The following is an 18,881-nucleotide window of genomic DNA, read 5'->3' on the forward strand; positions in this document are numbered from 1 at the left end:
AGGATGCAGCACAGCACAGATGCAATCTAGTTACAGGGCCAGGCCTAGGATGCCTCAGCGCGCCCCCCCCCCCCCCTTGAGATGCCTCAGCCCCTCTAAATCCCAGGCCCCCTTGCTTAGGCTGCTTCCTCCATGATTCCAGACAAACTAAAAACTCTTCCAGCCCTGCCCCCCAGCCCAGTGTTGGTCTCCACCCTCCTCCCTTTGTCTCTCCCCCTGGGAGGCTGAGCCTGGATGTCTGGGTTAATACACATTGGGAGTCAGTGAGAATCTCATATCACAGCGCAAGGGGACCCCGGGTCACAGAGCAGAAAGCACCCTTACTACGCCACAGTGACACAGACAGCAGTGATGTTGCAGAGCAGCTGTGAAGAGTAGAGCATCACTTCTGGGCTAGGGAAACTAGCACTGAGTGGTGGGATTGCATTGCCACGCAGGTGTGGAATGAAGAGCAGTGGTTACAGAACTTTCAGATGCGCAAAGCAACCTTCCTGGAGCTTTTTGCTGAGCTGGCCTCTGAATTGTGGTGCAAAACCACCCAAATGAGTTGTTCTCTCAATAGAGAAGCATGTTACTATTGCTTTGTAGAAGCCGGCGGTTCCTGCTTGCTACCGTTCAGTTGCAAATCCGTATGGAGTGGGAAAGTCTACGGTTGGGGCAGCACTTATGCAGGTGTTCAGGGCAATAAATTGCATTGTGCAGTAAAGAGCTGTGACTCTGGGAAATGTGGATGACGGATTGGCTGGCTTTGCAGAAATGGGCTTTGCAAACTGTAGCGAGACACTCAATGGCACACACGGTCCCATTGTAGTGCTGCGCCACCCCAACCTACCTTGCCACAGAGTATGTCAATCATAAGTGATAGAGATGTAGCCGTGTTAGTCTGGGGTAGCTGAAGCAAAATGCAGGACAATGTAGCACTTTAAAGACTAACAAGATGGTTTATTAGATGATGAGCTTTCGTGGGCCAGACCCACTTCCTCAGATCAAATAGTGGAAGAAAGTAGTCACAACCATATATACCAAAGGATACAATTAAAAAAATGAACACATATGAAAAGGACAAATCACATTGCAGGACAGGAGGGGGATGCGGGGGAGGGGGGGGGGGGAGGAAGGAAGGTAAGTGTCTGTGAATTGATATTAGAGGTAGGGAGAGTGGGATGTTTGTGAGGTAATGGTATTAGAGGTGATAATTGGGGAAACTATCTTGATGATGGGTGAGAGAGTTCAAATGTTTGTTGAGTCCTTTTTGGAAAGTGTCGAATTTTAACATGAATGACAGTTCAGAGGATTCCCTTTCAAGTGCAGATGTAAAAGGTCTTTGTAGCAGAATGCAGGTGGTTAAGTCATTGAGAGAGTGTCCTTTCTGGTTAAAATGGCAAGAAACTGTTTTCTCTTTGTGATCCTGTCTAATATCTGTTTTGTGGGCATTAATCCTTTGGCGAAGTGTCTGAGATGTTTGTCCAATGTACATAGCAGACGGACACTTTCGGCACATGATAGCATAGATTATATTTCTGGATGAGCAGGAATGTGTTCTTGATCTTATAACTCACTTGGTTAGGTCCAATAATGGTATGAGCAGAATGAATATGTGGACAAAGCTGGCAACGGGGTTTGTTGCAAGGGAAGGTAACAGGGTTTGTATTAGTGTGGTATGTCCTGTGGTGGTTGGTAAGAATCATCTTGAGGTTAAGTGGTTGTCTATAGGAGACTATGGGTCTGTCTCCCAGAGCCTCTTTGAGTATGGTATCCTGTTCCAATATAGGCTGTAGTTTATTGATAATGTGTTGGACAGGTTTAAGTTGGGGGTTGTAGGTGATGACAAGTGGTGTTCTATTGTTGGTTTTCTTGCGTCTGTCTTGAAGTAGATGGTTTCTAGGTATTCGTCTGGCTCTTTCAATTTGCTTTTTTATTTCTCTGGGTGGGTAGTTGAGGTTTATAAATGCTTGGTAGAGATCCTGAAGCTTCTGGTCTCTGTCAGTGGGATTAGAGCAGATGCGGTTGTATCGAAGGGCTTGGCTATAGACGATGGATCGTGTGGTGTGTTCTGGATGGGAGCTGGAAGCATGTAGGTAACTGTATGAGTCGGTGGGTTTTCTGTAGAGAGTGGTGTCTAATTTTCCATTGTTTATTTGTACGGTAGTGTCCAGGAAGTGGATCTCTCGTGTAGAATGGTCCAGGCTGAGGTTGATGGTGGGGTGTAGGTTGTTGAAATCTCTGTGGAATATCCCCAGTGTTTCTTGGCCATGCGTCCAGATCATAAAGATGTCATCGATGTACCAGGGGACGGGAGTTGAGGAAATGTTGTTCTAGGTCAGCCATAAAGATGTTAGCATACTGTGGGGCCATGCGTGTACCCATGGCTGTGCCACTGATCTGGAGGTATAAGTTCTCAAACTGGAAATAATTGTGGGTGAGAACAAAGTTACATAGGTCTGCGATCAGGTTGGCAGTAGTGTCCTCTGGGATAGTGTTTCTAATTGCTTGTAATCCATCTTCATGTGGGATGTTGGTATATAGAGCTTCTACATCCATGGTGGCAAGGATGGTATTATTGGGGAGGTTATCAATGTTTTGTAGTTTCCTTAGGAAGTCAGTAGTGTCTCGGAGATAGCTGGGGGTATTGGTTATGAAGGGTTTGAGAAGAGTGTCTACATAGCTGGATAGACCAGTAGTGAGCGTGCCAATACCAGAGATGATGGGACGTCCGGGGTGCCCAGGTTTATGGATCTTGGGAAGTAGATAGAATCACCTTCTGACCCCCGACCAGGATTGTTCTGTGTGGATTTGTTCCCGAGTAGCTGTGGGGAGGCTTTTAAGGAGACAGTGTAGTTACTTTTGGTATTCCAAGGTGGGATCAGAGGGGAGAGGTTTGTAAAATGTGGTGTTCGAGAGTTGTCTGGTTGCCTCCTGGTTATAGTCGGCCTTATTCATAATGACCACAGCACCCCCTTTGTCAGCTGGTTTGATTACAATGTCCAGGTTGTTTTTGAGACTCTGGATGGCATGGTGTTCAGCGCGGCTAAGATTGTGTGTCGCTTGTTGTCGTTTGCGAATAATGTCAGTCTGTGCATTGTTCCGGAAGCTGTGTATATAGAACCTTCGTAACCAATACCCCCAGCTATCTCCGAGACACTACAGACTTCCTAAGGAAACTACAAAACATCGATAACCTCCCCAATAATACCAATCACGGTCACACACGTAGCGTGAATGCTTGCTGGCAAGGGGAGGGTAAGGTTATTGAAAAACCTCACAATTGTGTTAACATCCAGCTGTCAAAGTCACAGCTGCTGTGATGGGCAGTGGAGTGTGCTGGGGAAAAACATTCCCAGACAGTGAAAAGGAGCATGTGGGCATAGAGAGAGGGTTGCTGGATACAGAATTTTTTCATGTGTTACCAGGGAGGCTTCTTGTGGGGGTAGAAGGAGGGTGGCTGGGTAAAGAATTCAGAATGTGCTGCCAGCGCAGGCTTTGATTCTGTTTGCTCTGCGTCTTAATTAGACACTTCAGCATCACAGTTTGGTCTTCAATGAGCTTTAGCATGTGACCAGTGGTTTCTGTTGTAGCTTTTGCCTCCCTAGCCTGCGCCTTTTTTTTTTTTTTTTTTTTTTTTAAAGCATTGAATGTTGCAAAACATCCTTCACCAGGTCCTTCTTGGTCCTCTCTGGTCTGTTTTTTTTCCAAATAGTTGATGGAGCCTGTCAGCAGGGGAGCATGTCTGCCTTCTGAAGGTCTGGTTTTTGGTGACACAGGGAATTTTTGCGAGAGAACTTGCCAGTGTAGATAAGCCCATTTGCCTGGCAAAGCTTTTGTTGTGTTGGGGGGAGTGGGAGATGTAAAGCACCCATGAAGGACAAAAGCTTTGTCACTCAGTTGACAATGTAGACCAAGCCTAAAACTTGAATGAGAACAAGACAGCAGGAAAAAGAGCTTTAAAGAAATAACTAGAAAAGTCAAAGAGTTCCTTATGTAGCATTTGGGTTTACAAGTAACTTCCTTGGTGAGGAGAGACGTATGTTGTTTTCCTCTCAGTATTAATAGCACTTATTTTTAACAACAATGTATATTATGTAGCAGTTGTTTGTTCCCCTCTGTGCAAATTCAAAACACAATGTAAAACATACCACTGGGTTAAGTTTTAGAACTCCATTGAAGTCGATGAAAGCAAGTTAGTTAAATGTTACCCACAGTCTGGTTTGTTAAACTATTTGGGAATAGAATTTGGTAAATAGTGAGAGGAAATTAGTCAGGCATTTGTTACTTCTGAATATAAATTTAATTGTAGCTGGGTTCACAAACACTTTATTAGGTTTTTTCCTGAACATTCATGCAAATAAAGTTGTAATCCGATCTTCCTTGGAAAAACTTTAAAAATAACTAATAGTCTTGCAGCACCTTCCGGACTAACAAAAAATGTAGATGTTATCATGAGCTTTCGTGGGCACAACCCACTTGTTCAGATGAATGAAGTTAAAGGGTCTGGCTTCCAAATAAATAGAGAAAAAGAGGGGATGTGGAGAGGGGAAGGAAGGGGAAAGGGGGGAGGGAATGGTCAATTAGTGTCCATGTTAAATGAAGCTGATAGTGGGTATTAACTTAAAAAAGAACAAATAGTCTGCTAGCATTTTAAAGGCTGACAAAACGTGTAACAAAACATGTAAATACTCTTAAGTACCCTGTGCTTGGCTTTTTATGTCCTTTAGGATGTGGACTGTACAGAGCCATTCTGTCTAAGTCTTTGTTTAGACCTCTGTTGCAGGTATCAAACTTCTACATGAAATTAAGTTCTGCAGTCTCTTTCAAGCTGGTTGAATTTTAGGATCATAGATGAGGTTTATTTTGATAACAGCATGATTTGACTAAATGAACTCATTCTGAGTGGAAGCAGAAATTGATGACATCTTTTATAAGCCATCAGAGAACAGACAATAAAATGTGATTTTTAAATAACCAGTCATACACCTCAAACACCAAAGCGAGAATAGAACATGAACAGAGAACAGTTTGGATGAAATCTCTGCAAATTGTTGGTTACAAACTGTTAACTTGTGTTTGAGACTACTAGGCCCTGATCATAAGTTGCAGTAAGGATAGCAGTATTGTAACTCCCTTCCCCCCCACAATAACTTTGAGTGCCCCTACCAACTCCTTTTTTGGGTCAGGAGTTAGCCCCTCTTTGATCACAACTCTGTAATATTTCAGATTGGGGGTGTCGATTAATAACTTTTTAAATTGCAATAAATGTTTGAGTTAATCACAATTAATAACACTCAAGCAATAGAATGCCAATTGAAATTTATTAAATATCTGTGGACAGTTTTTCTACACTTTCAAATATATTGATTTTTATTACAATGCAGAAAACTGTGTAAAATGTTCACTTTTTATTATTTTTTATTACAAATATGTGCACAGTAAAAATGGCAAACGACTATTCAATTTACTTCATTCAAATGCAATCTCTTTATCATGAAAGTCTTACTTAGAAATGTAGAATTTTTTTAAATTACATAACCGTGCTCAAAAATAAAACGGTGTAAAACTTTAGAGCCTTCAAGTCCACTTAGTCCTACTTCTTGTTCAGCTACTCACTAAGACAAACAAGTGTGTTTATATTTAAAAGAAATAATGCTACCTGCTGCTTATTTACAATGTCACCTGAAAAGTGAGAACAGGCATTTTCCTGGCACCTTTGTAGTTAGAATTGCTAAACTTTCATATGCCCCTTTATGCTTTGGCCATCATTCCAGAGGATATGCTTCCAAGTTGGTAATGCTCATTAAAAATTAAATGTGCTGGTGATGGAACTCTTTGGGGGAGAATTGTATGTCTCCGGTTCTGTAACCATATTCTGCCCTATATTTCATATTCTATCAGTCTCAGATAATGGCCCAGCACATGTTAATTTTAACAACACTTTCACTGCAGATTTGACAATGCAAAGATGATACCAATGTGCGATTTCTAAAAATAGCTACAATACATATGACAACAAGGTTAAGAATCTGAAGTACCATCCAAAATCTGAGCGGAATGAAGTGTGGACCATGCTTTCAGAAGTCTTAAAAGAGCAACATTCCAATAGGGAAATTACAGAACTCAAACCACCAAAAAAAGAAAATCAAATGCTAGTGGGGCATTTGATTCAAATAATACATTGAACATGTGTTGATTCAGATGAACATGTATTGGTCTACACTGCTTTGGATCATTATTGAGCAGAATCAATCATCAGCATGGATGCATGTCCTCTGAAATGGTGGTTAAAGCATGAATCTTCAGCTTATCTGGCATGTAAATGTTTTGCAGTGCTGGCTACAGCAGTGATATTCATATGCCTGTTCTCAATTTCAAGTGACATTGTAAACAAGAAGCGGGTAGCATTATCTCCTCTAAATGTAAACAAATTTGTTTGTCTTAGCAATTGACTGAACAAGAAGTAGGACTGAGTAAAATTGTAAAACTTGAAAGTTTACATTGCATTCAGAAACGGAATTGTAGCTAATTCTACATTTATAAGTTCAACTTTCATGATAGTTTGCATTATACTACTTATTTTTCAGTTCACCTAAAATATTATTTTTTGTTATAATGCGAGTATTTGTAACAACAAAACTATAAAGTGAGCTCTATATGCTGTGTATTCGGTTTTGTAAACCGAATACACAGCATATAGTGCTCACTTAATTTCTATAAAAAAAACTAAATAGATTTTTAAGTGTTTGTTGTTTTCTGCATTTTAATTGTACTCTATTATTTAACTGTGCAATTAAATGTGATCACGATTATATAATGAAATTTTTTTTTTAAATGGTCTGACCAAGAGATTTGACCAAAATGAGCTGTAAATTTGATAGATCCCTACTCATAATGTATATACAAATACCTTTCCATGGGTAACAGGGATGTCTTCTCTCAGGTCAGAGTAGAGGAGGTATGGTGGTGGTGAATTTGGAGTAGCTTGCACTCTCATTTCAATATTAGGTTTGTCAGTAAACATAAAACATTGCAGTTTTAAAATGGGATCATGTGTATAACTGGCTAAATGTAGCCTGCAAAAGTCAAACAAATCATGCCTCAGTCTTAAGAGTTGGTTAGTTTTGATATTTAATCTGTAGATTTAGGACAAAAAATCCATATGAATGATACATGAGCATGACAGGCAGTGAGATGGGAGAAAGTAAACTGTTATGTTTTGTGATATGCTTTATGCAAACGTGTACCATGGGTGGAAAGGGTATAATGACAAAGCTTCTGGCAATTTAGACCTTAACTCAAGCACAGAATATAAAAAAGGTTCCCGATGGGAAGATGCCCCTGGAGATTCAATTTATCATCTTTGTTTTTCCAACTCATCTAATTTGCTCGTCAGTTGACCCATGGAATTCACATCTGCATATATGTGTGTAAAGCACTTTTTAGAGCATGCCAAGTTTTAATTACATCTTGGATTCTTTTGGCTTCTTTTGGCTGAATGTTTTTCAAATTTTATATTTTTTTATTCCTAAGTCACTGAAGTCAATGAGAGTCATTCCATTAATTTAAGTGAGCACTGAGTCCTATATGAAATGTAAACAGTAAATCCTGCAGGCACTGAAATATTTGGCCCCTTTATGATGCTCTGGCAGTGTAAAGTGACCTAAAAGTGAGTGTAAAATGAAAGTCAATTACATTTTAAGGCCCTTTACATTGTCAGAACCAGGACCTTTGAATTCCATGGGAACAAGACCGAGCCTATTGTTTTAAGGCACATTTAAAGAATCCACAGAAATATTGCAGTAGCATATCAACAAAATAGACACATTACTTCCTTGCTTTTCTCCTCTCTACTTTATATTTTTTCTATTTTCCCTTGTTTTTTCTTGCATTTTCTTATGCCTCTTTGCAATACTTCAGAATGTTCCCTTTTCTCATGCTGAAGACCAGTGGTATCCCACCTGCGGCATGGGCCAAAGGGATTTGCTGGTCGCTGCTTCCCGCAACTCCCATTGGCCAGGAATTACACATTTTCCTGTACAAGGGCTCCCACCAGAGGTCTGATTGTTTCTGCATTGCACATTTAGGTCTCTGAGAAGCAGATTTCCTCTTGGTGCATGAGAGAGTTATCTTGATTTCAGCTGACTGTGACTGGATTGTCTATTAACCCACCAGTTTGTTTCAAAATGTTTCCTTTTCAGTTCATGGTAGTGGTTTTGGGAAAGCTCAGAAAAGTTGGCTTTGATAATCATATCAAATTCCATCTGCTTATCTAAAGTTTATCCAAACCTCATCAGGCTGGAAAACTCAGTCTCTGGTTTTCTTGAACAATTTTCACTACTTTTTCATTTGCTTATGGTTGGATGTACAACAGGCACAGCTTGTTACGGTATTTTGGTATCTCTGGCTCTAAATGAACTGCCAAAGCATGGAGGCATGTGAAAAATTAAAAGTGCATGTGGAACTTTCGGGAATCTTTACAAATGCTTATGTTGCTATCATAAACAACATTGAATATAGATCACTTTTTTTTGTTTCCTCTGAACAAGTTTGACAATTCATAGTTCTTAGAGTGCTTTGAGATGCACTGAAATGTTTCCTATCCTAACAACAATGTTCAGTAGTAGTGCTGAGGATGTGCAGATCAACTAACTGTTTTATAGTCTAGATAGAAACATTCTTTCTTTAAAAAAAATCAATTTACATTTACATTCCTTAGAAAATGTTTTGATGCCAGCTAGTTGTCATGGATGATTAGCCAGCAATGTTTTTTTAGTGAGGAAACCCTCCAGTTCTACTAAAAATACTTGGGATAAATTTAGGCTATACTTTCTTAAAATAAAATTTTACAAATTAAGGCCCTGATCCAAATCCCACTGATCTCAATGAGAATCTTTCTCTTGATACTATGGCATTTTGGTCAGATGTTAAGACCTCTTCAGTAACAGAAGTGGGGGGGAAAAAAAGCATCAAATATTAGAAGATCATTATTTATAGTGACAAGGAGTCCTGTGGCACCTTATAGACTAACAGATGTATTGGAACATAAGCTTTCGTGGGCAGAGACCCACGTCATCAGATGCATGGGTCTTTGCTCAGAAGTGGGTCTTTGCCCACAAAAGCTTATGCTCCAATAGATCTATTAGCCTATAAGGTGCCACAGGACTCCTTGTCGCTTTTGCGGATCCAGACTAACACGGCTACCCCTCTGATTATTTATAGTGTTTCTGTGGAAAAACAGTTTACTGTTATAAGTTTTCCTTTTGAAAATGTAAATTTCTGCCTGAAGTAAAATTAAAAGACCAATCTATATGTCCCTGGAGAACAAGGATTTCAAATATAAATCTGCTGGTCTGTCAAATGTAGTGCTCTATTAGACATTGCTATGTTAGAATTTTCCACGTCCTGGCCTGCTTCTTCTGCACCAGAGACATACGTCTGCAGTCAAATGCGCGGTTTATGCAGACCACAAACAGTTTTGATATGTTGTTTACATCTGACCTACAACAACATAGTGATAACAGATGTGACTGGTACCTGTATATGATTTTGAATGTTATTTGAACATGAATGGCTTATCCTTTCAGAAGGTATTTGAAATTACTCAAGTAGCAATGCTAAAAAGTACAAATTGCAGAGGGTATAATAGTCAAATTGAAGTGATTATTAGTACATACCTATAAAAATGTTTGTTGAATAATATAAAGCAGGAACTACTTGTTCTTTACTGTTCTGTTTTTCAAATCCTACAACATGCTACAAGTCAGTACTTACAATTCTTACTGATGTAGTTACTGTGGTGATACAGTAAGCTATATTCTGATTTCACGTTATCCCAGTTTTGCACTGGTATAACTGAATTGATATCAGTGATGTTAATACTGACTTCCTCTGGTATAATATAGTAGAATTATGCCCATTATATCTATGGTCCTGGTTGTGAATTTCTTACGCACACTGAAAGAAACAAGGAGGCCTTTGGTACCTTAAAGGCTAACAAATGTAGTGGGGCATAAGCTATTGAAGTAAGCTGCAACCCACATCAGTTGTGCCCGTATGCCCTAATAAATGTTAGCCTTTAAGGTGCCACAGGGCTCCTCATTGTTTTTGCTGAAACAGACTAACATGGCTACCCCTCTGAAACACATTCACAGTGATGATCAGTTACTCATATGAATAGTCCTACTGATGTAATTGATCAGGCATATGACTAAAGGATTCACAAATTTGGCCATGAATGCCAATTTTGTAATTAAAATGAAATTGTCAATATTAATGTATTAAGTCATGCTGTGAGGCAAAATGTAGATATGATTTGTCATTGTTTTAATACATATTTCATAACGATGACGTCTCGTTTTTGGCATTTGACATTCGGTACTGAATATTTGATGTTCAGCAATTCAAATCAGTGAATTTATTATTTGACAATAGCACCCAAAATACCAAAACAGGATCAGTGTCACATTGTGCTAGTTACACTCTAAACACATAAACAGCTGCAAACACTAATTTTATCCCCGATAACAATGCCTAGATTTTGAATCCGTCATTGGACTGGATGGGATCTCGAGGTCTTCTAGTCCAGTCCCCCACACTCATGGTAGGACTAACTATTATCTGGACCATTCCTGACTGGAGTGTGTCTAACCTGCTCTTAAAAAAATCTCCAATGATAGAGATTCCACAACCAGCTTAGCAAATTTATTCCAGTGCTTAACCACCCTGACAGTAAAGAAGCTTTTCTAATGTCCAACCTAAACCTCCCTAGCTGCAGTTTATGCCCATTGCTTCTAATCCTATCCTCAGAGGTTAAGAAAAACAATTTTTCTTCCTCCTCATTGTAACAATCTATTATGTACTTGAAAATTATCATGTTCCTCCTCAATCTCTTCTCTAAACCCAGTTTTTTTCTACCTTCCTTCATAGATCATTTTTTCCAAGCCTTCCATTATTTTTTGTTGCTTTTCTCTGGATTTTTCTCCAATTTGTCCACATCTTCCCTGAAATGTGATTCCCTGAATTGACACACTACTCCAAGTTGAGGTCTAATCAGCACTGAGTGGCATTTTCTCATATGTTGCTTATGACAGTCATGTTAATACATCCCCAAATGTTTGCTTTTCTTACAACAGTGTGGCTCTGTCGACTCACATTTAGCTTGTGGTGCACTATGACCCCAGATGTCTTTCTGTATTATTCCTTCCTAGGTAGTCCTTTCCCATTTTGTATATGCGCAACTGATTATTTCAATGGAGTATTTTGCATTTGTCCTTATGGAATTTCAGCCTATTTACCTCAGACCATTTCTCCAGTTTGTCCCGATCATTTTGAATTATAATCCTCTCCTACAAAGCACTTGCAAACCCTCCCAACCCGGTATCATCTGCAAACTTTATAGGTGTACTCTCTATACCATTATCTAAATCATTGATGTAAAATATTGAACATAACTAATTTCAAAATTGAGCCCCGTGAAACCCCGGTCGTTATACCCTTCCAGAATGACTGTGAACCATTATGAAATACTCCTTGAACAGTTTCCCAACCAGTTTTGCAGCCTCTTCATAGTAGTTCCATCTAGGTTGCATTTCCTTTGTTTATGAGAAGATCATGCAAAAGCTTTACTAAAGCAAATAGACAATAATTGAAAATTCTCTTCACATAATACATATGCAAAAGATGTTCCAGCTGAAAGTGTCATTTTCAGAGTTTATAATTTTCCCCTTATTTAGCATACGCAATATGATCCTCAGATACCACAGTGATGTATGCAGTGTAAAGTCCTATACAGCTAGATCATTACTTGTTCATTCTGGTAGAGTTGTCTGAATTTTTTTCTAACATGAAAAATATTCAACATTCATTTGGTAACATTCCAAGCTAACTCCTTTTTTGTTTGAAAGTTTTCTTTGTAATATTTGTAAATAAGAATTTAAATGAAACTGGTGTCAGAGCGGTTAACTTTTGTTTATCAAAAGTCAGGGTTTTGTTAAATAAAAATTGTTAACTCTGATAAAATGTAGTGTAAAGGTGGGGTGTGTGTGTGGGGGGGTGGGTTTTTTGTGGGGGTTTTTTGGGTTGGGTTTTTTTTGCATAAAATGTAAAGCATTGGAAGTTATTTTTATGAAGCTTCTCTTTTTATGGGGGAAATATTTAAAATTTTTCAGCCTGTTATTCTGGGCTGGCTCTTGAGATGGTGTAAATCAGCACATTTTCATTTTAAGACAATGAATTTACGCCTGCTTTGAATCCAGCTGTGAGGTGAGTTGGTATATGTGTTGAAAGAAAGCTGTTGATTTTTCAGGAGGTTTGTCAGTTTGCCAATGACTTTTTATTCTCTTGGAAATGTCTTCAGAACATTCCAGGTTTGGTTTTGCCCTTAAATAAAACAGAGTAATATTTAAAAGCTGAAAGGCCTAATTCTTCCCTCCGATATTAATGCAAATTTCTTATGGAAGTTAGAGGAGTTGAGTACATAAAGTATAAAATGTGTTTGTGTGCCTTGTGTTTTTACTTAAAGGAGAGAGGATTTTTAATTTTTTTTTTCCAGGTTCAGAATGCTTTGGGGGCATATTCTGCAACGCCTTTTTCCAGTGATGTGTAATTTGAGTAGACCTATTGACTTAATGGAGACTACTTTTGGAATATGGGACACATCAGCATGAGTGTAAATAGCAGAATCTGGCCCTGTGATTTATTAAACAAAACAAAGAGAAAGGAAGCAACTGTACATTAAAATAGAATTAGAGATTGTCAGTTTCAAACAAACTGGTATATCATATTTTATACACAATTTAGGGAGCACAATTCAAAAGTGCGTCTCTTACCTCCTTGAGAAAAGGCTTAAGTGGACTTAACAGAAATAGGTCTTAAAAGCTGAGCTGGCATTTTGATTTGTAAAACAAATTAAACCAAACTTGACAATAAGGCATGTGCTTTAGATTTCCCTGGTTTGAGGCACTGTTTACTCTGGCAGATCTATCCTTTAGTGAGGCTTTTTCCCCCCTCAAAGCTGTTGCATGGTAGACTGATGTTGGCTGACCCTGAAGCAAAAATTTGAAAACAGCACATTTATTTTTCTCTTAATGCTGAACACACATGCAATGAAGCATTTTTTTTGTCTTGCTGGAAAATCTTTAAAATCTGGACTATTTGTCCCTCTTGCCCTGTCTTAAAAGTTTGTGAATATAAAAATAACATGGCAAACTTGATATTGGGGTGAGCTTAATCTTGGATCTGTGTGTGTTGCAGCTAAAGGCTGTTTGCCAAACTGGAAGAGAGAAATAGCAATTCCAATACCGTGTAGTGTCTGTGATGGGATTGTATTATATGCTTCAAATGTGGGTAAAAATTCAAACTTCACTTTGCAAATTCACTTTGCAAATTGTATCTCAGGTACAAATTTATCTGTTGAGCACTAGCTGGTAAAGTGTTGATATAACACACTCTATTACTGCTAGTGATTTTGCTTATGCAGAAGTGCTTATGGCAGAAGTGCCCAGAAGACATTGTTGTGTATACTCTTACAAGTTCTTTTTTCTTAGTGTGTGAGCAGAATGTTTAGTCTTTGAAGAAATACTTTGTTTGGGTGGGTTTGTTTGTTGTTGTTCATTATGCTTGGATAGAAATTTGTGACAATTGGCAAAGTTCACTCGCTGCATTATTTTTTATATTTGAAAAGCAAGTCTGGGAAAGGAGAGCTTCCTGCAATCTTAGATCTCTGGAAGGTGTTTGACTGCTTCTGAATCAGAACCATTTTGTGTAGGTCTATAAAAAACCAAAAGCAAGCTACATTTAGATTACCCAGATTCTATGGCCTTGATTGCTTTTCCTCAACTTGCAATGTCCCAGAATTCTGCTACCATTTGGCAGAGATGCAATAATCATGTCAGAAGAAGGGGCAACATTAGCAAATTTATTGAAATAGCTGTTCTTGCTCTTTGATAGACCAAAAGTTTAAGTATAATCACTGCAGAGCTGATCTACATACAGGTTTTCCATGCATTTTACTAAATTGGACTTAACTACAAAGATTTAAAATGCTCTTCAAAAATTTAAGTCTACCCTATGTTTAGTTAAGTCAGTGCCGAAATGGTATATAGACCAGTCCCCATGCTTTTGTGTGAAGCGGGGGAAAAAAAGAATTAAAAACAATCCTCTAATCACAACCTCTGGTGAAACTTCATAAATCTTTGCTGCTGCTAATCAAAACAACTAAAAATTTCCCTAGGGCTACTCTAATTTATGCCAATGAACAACAGCTCCCAACTGACCGGTTGGATCAGAGGGGTCCTCTTAAGACTGTCATCTGGTGTGCTGGTTATGTCACTGAGTCCACATATGTGCACTCTGGAGTGCCTCAACGCCCTGACGAGAATCTCTGGTCCCCCCCACCCAAGGCACAGTTGGGGTAACAGTCCCCACTGTAGAGCAACACAGACATTGAACCAGCTCTGCTCCGGGAGGGCTCAACTATAGGGCTATTGGCAGCACTCAGGAATGTGGCCCCTGAAAGGGACCAAACCCCCAAATAAACCCATCGTCTTCTATATAGAAGTCAATGAAAGAGAGAGAGAGTGCTCCGTGCTCCTTCCCTTCTGAGAACAGTTATTTATGTTGGGCTTGATAATAAGCAAAAGTGTTTTTTGTATAAAATGTAGAATAAGTGGTTGCAAGTGAAAGCAGACAAATCAAAGTAAGTTACTAAGCCAAAATAAACATAAACAGCAGCTAATCCTTGTACACTAGAACTCGTTAACATGCAAATTCCTACTATAGCCGTTGTTCTGATCCTCTTTTTGACACGTAGCAGCTTCCTAGCTTGGGCCTGATGCTTCTCCCTGTTCAGTCTTAGATGTTTCCAGTGGGCATCTTGGGTGGTAAATGTGGGGTCTCCTGGCATCCAGCAATCATACCTATTGTTTGATTTTTCCATCTTTATATCTCTTTTGCCAAAGGTGGGAATTCTTTGTGCTCAGTTCAAACTTTTCACATCAAAGTAAAAAAGTAGATCTAAAATGGTCTCCAGCATCAGGTGGTCTGCCACATGTCTTTGTAAGACCAAACTCATTTCACAGATCTATGTCTTGAGCACTGGAACATTGTCTCCTGAGTACTACTAATGACCCTCATTAGCACATCTAGAATGATAAACAGATCCACACTTCATATAAGAATGATACATGCACATTCATCAGACTGTAGCTTTTTAAAAATGTCATGTTGCATTTTGCCTACAGGATATGAGAGTCATGCATTTTCATACCCATAAGCCTGTTTTCATAAAGCCTGGGTGACACCAAGGAGCTGTTCTACCAGCTGGGAATGTCAGAGCACATTGAATGTCAGAGCACAACCTCTTCCCACTCCCGACCTGACCTGGGTATGTCTCCACTACAGTTTTGTTGGAAAAACGGTCGTTTTCCTGACAACCTGAGTTAAATCCACACTGTAATCCTGTTCTTCCAAAAGTAAATCAAAAGAACAGAGGGGTTTTTCCAGCATTGGTAATTCTTTCTACAAGGAAAAAGCCTTTTTCCAAAAGAGCTCTTTCGGAAAAAGGTGTATGAGAATGGGGAGGGGAGGGTTTTTTCGAAAGAAGAGACCTCCAGGAAATAACACAGGTGCCCTGGTGGATACTTTATCCTAATTAATCAGGACTCTATGTTCATTTCTCCTGGCCCCTCTTAAAGCTGTGGGCTTCCTGGACATGCCTTGTGGCAGGAAGCTGGCCTGAGAGCAGCACCTCACCGTGTGGCTCTCCCTGCCACAGGCCTTGCTACTCACGGCCCAGTCTCAAGCCCTCTGAAACCCTCCCGGCCTTCACAGGGAGCAGCCCTAGGGGTCCCAGAACCAAGCCAAGGGGACCAGGAGGCGGGTACCCCCGGTCCAGAGCATAAATCCTGCCCCTCCTTGAACTGTGGGGTGAGGAAGAGACATTGCAGGATCTCCGCACCAAGCACCGCAACTCTGAGATATTCGAGCACATGGCCGAGTCCCTGGTGGACACCCACCACAGTCCTTGAAACAGGTCTGGAGTAAGGTGAAAAAGCTCCTCCAGGGATATGTCCAGGCCAGAGAGTGCAGCGCACAGAGGCAGGACCCCACACCTGCCTCTACTTTGACGAGCTGCACCAGATCCTGGGGGAGGGAGAAGGGGGAGAAACATCTTCCCCAGCAGTTACGGTGGACTCCGGTCTACAGACCCCTGTCGTTGCCTGGATGGAGGTTACTGCGGAGGAAGAGCAGGAGGACCAGGGCCAGCTGGAGGAAAAGGAGGAGATGGAGACCTTGACTTTGTCCCTGGAGCTGGTGCCTGTGAGCCAGGATGTCACCCTGGCCTCATTGGATGTCAGGGAGAGGGATATTCAGGTGAGTGGTCTTAGTTTGTGTCTCACATACAGGGCGGGGAGGCGGGGTGTGAGTGTCACTCGGGCTGCTCAGGCTGGACATCGTGCTGCAGTCCGCTCACTTGGAACCACGTGCAGCATTAGTGTGTGGCACACGGATGCAGCAGGCAGCCCCTGAGCACAGGTGGGATTCTGCTGCCGGGCTCGGGAGGCCACACGTGTCCAGTTGTGAGCGGGGGAGGGGAGAGGAGGGGAAGCCCTCCTGTCATGGCTGGAAGCAGGCTAGCCACAATGGCGCAGGCATGACCTCAAAGACACGGAGGAGTGCCACACACAGCACGTGGGCATGCCTGCTTGTACAAGACCACCTGCTCCCGCGAACAGTGCTGTGAGCTGCAGGTGTGTGCACAGTCACCAGGGAGGGCCAGGCTGCTCCCAGCTCCTTTGCCACCCATGAAGTTGCTGGACACTTCCCATACTCGCTTATCTGTGGGCCGGGGGCGGGAGGGGGAGACTTTGGAAAGTTGGTACCTCAGGGCCCCTGTGAGGCACGACCCATTGTGCAGGCCACACATGACCCAAGGACTGGTGGTCACTGCTCAGAGGAGGATCAGGCCTCGGGGGCGGAGTGTGCATGGATGACTGACGGCCTCTCCCTCTGTGTTTTCCACAGATGGGACTGAGAGGCAAGCCATACCACCAGAGTCAGCCGTTGGAGTCTGGGGGGAGCTGAAGGTGCGCCAGGGTCCAGGAAGGCCTCATGTGCCAGCATATCAGCATCCTGCACAACATGCAGCAGACCTTGGAACAGAAGATATGGGAGGATCCTGAGTGGCAGAACCGCACATGGGACAAGCTCATGCAGGTGGTGTGAGAGCATGTCATGTCACACATGCTGGCACACCCACCTGCTGTCACTGCTCCTGGCTTTCACCATCTGCGTCTTTTCCCCCCCCCCCCCCCGCTATGCTCATTCCCCCTCTGCCTGCCCCCAGGTGATGTCCCTTCCCCAGGTGATGCCCATATCCCCTCCATCTGCCCCCCACACCATCCCCGACCATGCTCAAGCCCCTACTCCTGCCCACCCCTTTGTGGTCCCTGGACCCACCCAATCCCCACTCCGATGAGGTCCCCACTCCCAAGGTAGCACATCTAGTCTCCTCCATCCCCTCCAGGTTGAGTCCCCCTTCCCCTTGCCCACCTTTTCTTCCTGTCAGAGAAATACAGACTTCATTTTCTTGGAAACCAAACAGGTGTATTTATTGAAAGGCCAGGGAAGCGAGGGCTTGTGGTGAGCAATGGATAGGGAAGAAAGCCAGAGGTGTCTGTTTGGGAAGCCCTGGGCAGAGTTACTGGGGTACTTGTGAGAACCTCTCCCTCAGGACATTCGGCATGCTCACCCCAGCCTGATGGGTCTGGTGGATGGCAGCTGTCCTTGGCTGCTCAAAGGCTCACGCCTCGTGACCAGCCTCTGCCCCTCACCCTGGGAGAAGGGCCTCCCCTTTCCTCTCCGCAATGTTGTAGAGGACACAACATGGTGTGACAACATCCCTGAGGTGGTGCTCCCTCATGTCCAGGTGGGTCAGTCAGGCACCTGCACTGCGCCTTGAGGCGGCCAAAGGTGCACTCCACGTGGATCTGGGACTGGTTCAGGCGGGCATTAAATTGGTCCCTGCTGGGGTCAAGGTGTCTAATATATGGTTTAATTAGCCACGACAGCAGGGGGTAGGCCGCGTCCCCCACAATGCGCAGTGGCATCTGCACATCCCCAATGGTAAGTTCATTGTGGGGAAAGAATGTGCCTACCTCCAGCTTGCCATAGAGGCTCAAGTTTCTAAAGATGCGTGCATCGTGTGCTTTGCCTGACCACCCGACAAAAATGTCCATGAATTGTCCACGGTGGCTGACTAGGTCCTGCAACACCATAGAAAAGTGGTCCTTCCTATTAATATACTGGGCTGCTCAATGTTCTGGTGCTTGGATTGGGATGTGGGTCTCATCTATGGCTCCAGCACAGTTCAGGAACCCCAGGGTGGCAAATCCAGTTGTAATTGTGACTGGGTTCCCAAGCAGGTGATCCTCCACAGCAGGATGGAGTTGATGGTCCTGACCACCTGCAGAAGGAGACAAACATACGAAACAGAATGAGAGAGGGAGTGCCTGAGCCCTTGGGAGGTGCCCGCCCCCCTCTTGTCCCCTACCCATTCCCCCCAAACACCCTAGGAGCCACTCACTCCAACCCCCACAGTCCTCAGCCCCTGTTGCTCTAGGGTTCCCCTTTTCCAGGACTCTCCCCAGCATGCCTTACCTCCATGAGGAGGGCCCCAACAGTGGCCTTCCCCATGCCAAACTGGTTGCCCACCAGAGAGCAATTGTGACCCACTTCTCTAGGGGTATGGCGGGCCACAAGTGGATGTCATGTCTCCGGAGGGCAGAGTGAGCCAGGCACACAGCTCCAAAAAAGTGACCTTTCGCATGCAGAAGTTTTGGAGCCACTGCTGGTGGTCTCTCCGCTCCATGGCCAGCTGGTCTCAAGCCTCCAGA

The 18,881-nt window shown here is 42.4% G+C and overlaps 1 long non-coding RNA gene across 1 annotated transcript in view; it reads left to right on the forward strand.

The window, feature by feature from the left end:
• Window positions 1-17,546, forward strand: part of LOC142827880 (uncharacterized) — a 65,603-nt gene extending 48,057 nt beyond the window's left edge. The window contains exons 2-3 of the long non-coding RNA XR_012902673.1: window positions 16,192-16,359; window positions 17,011-17,546. This is a non-coding gene — a long non-coding RNA (uncharacterized LOC142827880). The remainder of the gene's footprint in view (window positions 1-16,191; window positions 16,360-17,010) is intronic.
• Window positions 17,547-18,881: the final 1,335 nt, after the last annotated feature.

This window comes from Pelodiscus sinensis, chromosome 3 (assembly GCF_049634645.1).
Source record: "Pelodiscus sinensis isolate JC-2024 chromosome 3, ASM4963464v1, whole genome shotgun sequence".
NCBI classification, from domain to species: Eukaryota; Metazoa; Chordata; order Testudines; family Trionychidae; genus Pelodiscus; species Pelodiscus sinensis.